Genomic DNA, 5,049 nt, shown 5'->3' on the forward strand with positions numbered 1-5,049 from the left:
ATCAAGGTGGGATGGACCCTACCAAGTGGAGAAGGTAGAACCTTTTGGGGTCTACCACTTGCGCCATCCATCAAGTCCGGAAATTTTCAAGGTAAATGGGCACCGTCTCAAATTGTACCACGGTGAGCAAAGAAAGAACTCCAAGGAATTTGAAGTATTCCTCTTGAGGGATGTACCTCTTGAACAAGAACTTTGAGCCATTGAAAGTCCAACCTAAGGACGGTAAACAAAAGTGCTAGGTGGGAGACACCCCACCATGGTAAGATCTTCCTTTGTATATAGCCATTGCATCATTCTTTGATTAACACTAGCTTAACACTTGACTTCATGTTTGATAGTTAGATTTCAATCCTAATTCTGCTCCATTTGTTGAGTTCATTGGTAGTTTATCAAGTTAACACGCCTTACTATAGTACTGAAGTGGCTGTTTGGGAGATGGGAATGTCATAAGGGGTGCAAAATCCTGCAAAATTTTGAAAAATCACCCTTCTGCGCGTGCGCGCACCTGGCGCGTGCGTGCCCGTGACGCATTTGGCGACAACCGACGCGAGCGCGCACCGTGCGTGGACGCGTGGGTTGCGGAAAACACCCCCCATATATTTTACCCGAGAGTTGCGCCCACACCAAGCCAGCACCATGCCTGAAGCACAGGCAACTCGCGCGTGCGCGCACACGACGCGTACGCGCGCTTGGGCGAAACCTACAGCTCGACACGCTAGCGCACTGTGCGCGCTCGCGTCGACCCCTTTGTCGCACCCATGGTACATACTCCAGAGAGTTAAGCCAACCTTGGGCCCGCACTAAGCCACCAGCCCAGCACCACTGCCGCATGCGCGCACCTGGCGCGCGCGCGTCCATACACCACCAACACAAGGTGCGCGTGCGCGCCTTTGCCTCGCCCGCGTCCCTGGTTCTGCACTTTCCTCTAGGCCACTCCACAGAGAGTTAGGCCCACCCCAGGCCAATATCATGCCTGGGGCATGCCCCCTCTGCCGCATGCGCGCACAGTGCGCGTGCGCGCCATCGACCCCGTCGCCAACTTCTGGTACCTCGTCCAGAGAGTTGTGCCTCCTCTAAGCCACCATTGAGCTACAAGCCCAGGCGCATGAGCGCGTGCGCGTGGTGTACGCGCACGCGCCCCCACTCCACCTCGCTCCTGCGCGCGAGCGCGCACCGTGCGCGTACGCGCAGGTGATCGACGCCAACTTAAGGAGGGAACCTACTTGCCCCCTTCATTTTTTTTCTCTTCTTACCCTCCTCTTCTCATTCTCTCTAGCACCCATCCACTCACCACCATCCTTTCTTCCGGCCATCCACCTACCGCCGGTGGCCCCACATCACACCACTCTACAACATCTTCTTACATATCCTCCTCCTTCTTTCAAGGTACTATACCAAGGTACCCTCTCCTTCCACCTATCTCTTCTTTCTTTTTAATCATTTGGTTTCACTTTCTTTTAAGTAGCCTCTTTCCATCCCTCCTTCCTTCTTTGCGTTATCCCTTTAGAATATCTTTGTTCTCCTTTTCTTTCCTCTTTCTCCATTTAGCTCTTCATAGGCATTTGGGTCTCAACTTCTCTTGCATTGGTAGATGAGATGTGTTGCTTGTTTTCTCTTGCTTTCACTGTGCACTGTAGTCATTGATAATGGATTGTGGAATGTTATATTGCTTTCACCTTCAAATCACAAACTATAACAAAGATGCACGCCAAGTGTTCGATGAAAGGCATACTTGAGTTTTGAGTTCACTTTAACCACATTGCCTCTCCACTAGTCACTTTTGCGTGCATCCCCACATTCTCCAATCCACTCACTTTTTCTCAACTTGCTTCCCATTTTAGAGACTTAAGGGTATATGCTTCTCATGCTTCTTACTTGCATGCCTTCATTACCCTTGTACCACATGCATATGAATTGCCTTGCTCTTCACACGTTATCTTACTACATGTTGCAGCTGTCATGTAATATTGATTCCTAAACTATATGGCATAACCTTTCATTGCATATTTACGCTTCTTTGGGTTTGATGTTATTCCCTTTCTTTGCTATCACAGGATGGTCATCAAAAAGGATAAAGGGAAGGCTCCAAAGAAGCCAGCCTCAACTAAAGCGCACCAAGAGCCAACGGCCAAGCCGCTCTTAAAGAAGACTATGAGCCCCGTTGATGTTCTCGAAAAGGACAATCCTCCAAGAGATTCGAACAAGTTCCCCAACCGCTACTGCGAACTTGTTTACTCGCGAATGATCGAAAGGAACTACCACCCGGAGCCCCTTCTAGTCCTACCGGCTCATCTCCATCCGATTGTGATGCCACACATTGACCGGAGACAATGGAGGTTCCTCTTGAGACAACCGAAGGAGGCTAATCTCTCATGGGTGGTGGAATTCTATTCCAACTCCCACTCACCCCTTCTTACATCAGTATTTGTGCGCCGGAAGCAAGTGTCCATCACAGTGAACACCATCTGAGAGGTCCTTGGGATTGAGCCATTGACAAGTCACTATGACACTTACCAAGAAGTCTTGACAGCATGTGATGACCGTGCGTTCGATTGGAGCGCTATCCTCCGCATAATCGCTATACCCGACGCATGTTGGATTCGGGGGACCATAAAGCGACGACCAAAAGGTTTGGATGCCCGATACCTCACTCAAGAAGCTACGGCATGGGCCCAAATTTTAGCTCACTACGTGCTCCCAAGCACCCATGGGTCATCCATTACTGCCGAGCTTGCCTTATTGATATGGTGCATCTTAACCGAGAAACCGGTCGACATTTCGCATGCCATTTGCCAATCCATGGGGCGAATTCATGCCAAAAGGAACCTACTTTTTCCCGTCTTGGTGACCGAATTGGTTGCAAGGGCCGGCGTCAACCGAGAGGCCAAAGATAGGAGAACCTCGATTCCGGTCGAAGGTGATGTCATTCCGACCAAGAGGTGCCTCAAGCCCCCGGAACTCACCAAGGACTTTGGATTACCCACACCGACAACCAACACTACCACATCATCTACATCACAAAAGTCAGCCACCCAACGGCTTGAAGACCTTCACAAGAAATTGGACCGTTACGAGAGGCGTAACCAACGCCGATATGCTCATGTGAAGAAACTTCTAAGCGTAGTCACACCACCTATGAAGGAGCCAGACATTTCCACATCCACCGCAACTTCAAGCGGGGATGACGATGACATTGGAGATGCTGGCCACTCGGGACTTGATCACCCACTGCGCCTTACCTATAGCACGGAGGACCGTGCCAAGTTTTAAGTGTGGGGAGGTCGACCGACCGATCTCCGTAGGTAACACCCAAATAAATTCTTGTTCCTTGAACTCCATCATAATTAGGATAGGTTGCATGATTAGGTTTTAGTTGGCACCATTCGCATGATAAGTCTACTTGGTTGGAACAATGAAACTCTTTCTTAGGAAACTAATACTTTGGGGCAACCGTGGCATTGCCAATTTTAAAATACTTTGATGCCAAAATTGCATGAAGAATTACATTTTGGAACATGGATTTTGAGCTAAGAACACAAGCTTGTGAGTTTCGAGCCTAATTGTGTGGTTACATCTTATAACCACTTATTTTCCTTCTTGTGTGCATTATTCTCTTTCTATGAATGTAATCTTTGATTTGTTTGATTCTCTATGTCCATTATTTTGTGTAGTCATGCATTTATATGATTGAGGCCATCATTTCATTTAACCCACTTACCCAAATAGCCTTACCCTCTATCTTCCATTGTTAGCCAAATTTGAGCCTACGATTAACCCACTTGTTCTTATTTTAGCACATTACAAGCCTTAAAAGCGAAAAACAATAAATGTCCTTATTTGGATCTTTGATTAGCTTAGGCTAGTGTGTGAGTATCATTCAAGTGTGGGAACCTTGGGACATTGGGTGAATAAAAGGGTAGTTTTGTATTTTCAGTGTAAATATTGGGAATTGGGTACATACTCATGTATTGATCAAATGTGAAACCTTATGCATTGATGCTCTTGTATATAAAAAAATGGGAAAAAGAAAAAAAAAAGAAAAAGAAAAAAAACAAAATGAAAAAAGAAAAAAAATAGAAAAAGAAAGAAAAAGAAGAAAAAGAAGGAAATAAAAAGGGGATAAAAAGCCCCAAAGCAAGTGTAGCTCAATAAAATCAATGCTTAAGTGTTGTGAAATGAAAGGGGATGCATGAGTGTGTGAAAAAGTGAAAAATAGGTAGTTAGGTTAGAACTTAATTGTATAGGATGTCATAGGTTAGGTGGGAAGTTCAAGCTTATCAAAGATTCAAATTTCAAACTCACTTAACCAAATATGCATCCTACCTTGACCCTAGCCCCATTACAACCTAAAGAAAAGACCTCATGATACTTGTATGCATGCATGAATTATATGTCGATTGTTAGAAGAAAAACAAATCTTAGAAAGCATGATTAGGAGAGAATTGAGTGAATCAACCCTAAACACTTGAGCGAATAGAGTGTAAACACTTCCAGTGAGGGTTCGATGCTCGATTCCTTGATTCCCGGCTCTCACGAGCATTCCTCATGCAAGGGTGCATATACCGCATTTGATGCTTAGAAATTGGCAAATCCCATGCCTTGACCACCATTGTGTCCCATGTGCTCGCATTTGTCATGAGAAGGTTGATTCGTTCCTAACCAAGTAGGAAATAGCATTAGTCATAGTTGCATTCATATAAGTAGGCTATACTTCATGAGTCTCATACTCTCGTGATTCCTCGGTCTTCTATGTTTCTTTTGCATTTCTCCAAGCATGAGGACATGCTAGAATCTAAGTGTGGGGAGGTCTTTGGAAATCTTGGCATGGGCGCGTGCGCGCACTTGACGCGTCCGCGTGGATAGAATAACTAGAAGCCGAAGCCAAAAGTCAAGCCACGAGTTGGCTTGCGTAGCGGCTAAGCCATGATCTTCTTGGGCGCGCACGCGTACGTCTCGCCTCCGCGTACACTCCAAAATGCATCCATGGTGCGCGCGCGCACCTTGCGCGTACGCGCCGATGTTCGAATGTGATTTTTTTAAGAAGTCACG

The sequence above is a fragment of the Arachis duranensis genome, chromosome 4 (assembly GCF_000817695.3).
Source record: "Arachis duranensis cultivar V14167 chromosome 4, aradu.V14167.gnm2.J7QH, whole genome shotgun sequence".
Lineage (NCBI taxonomy): Eukaryota > Viridiplantae > Streptophyta > Magnoliopsida > Fabales > Fabaceae > Arachis > Arachis duranensis.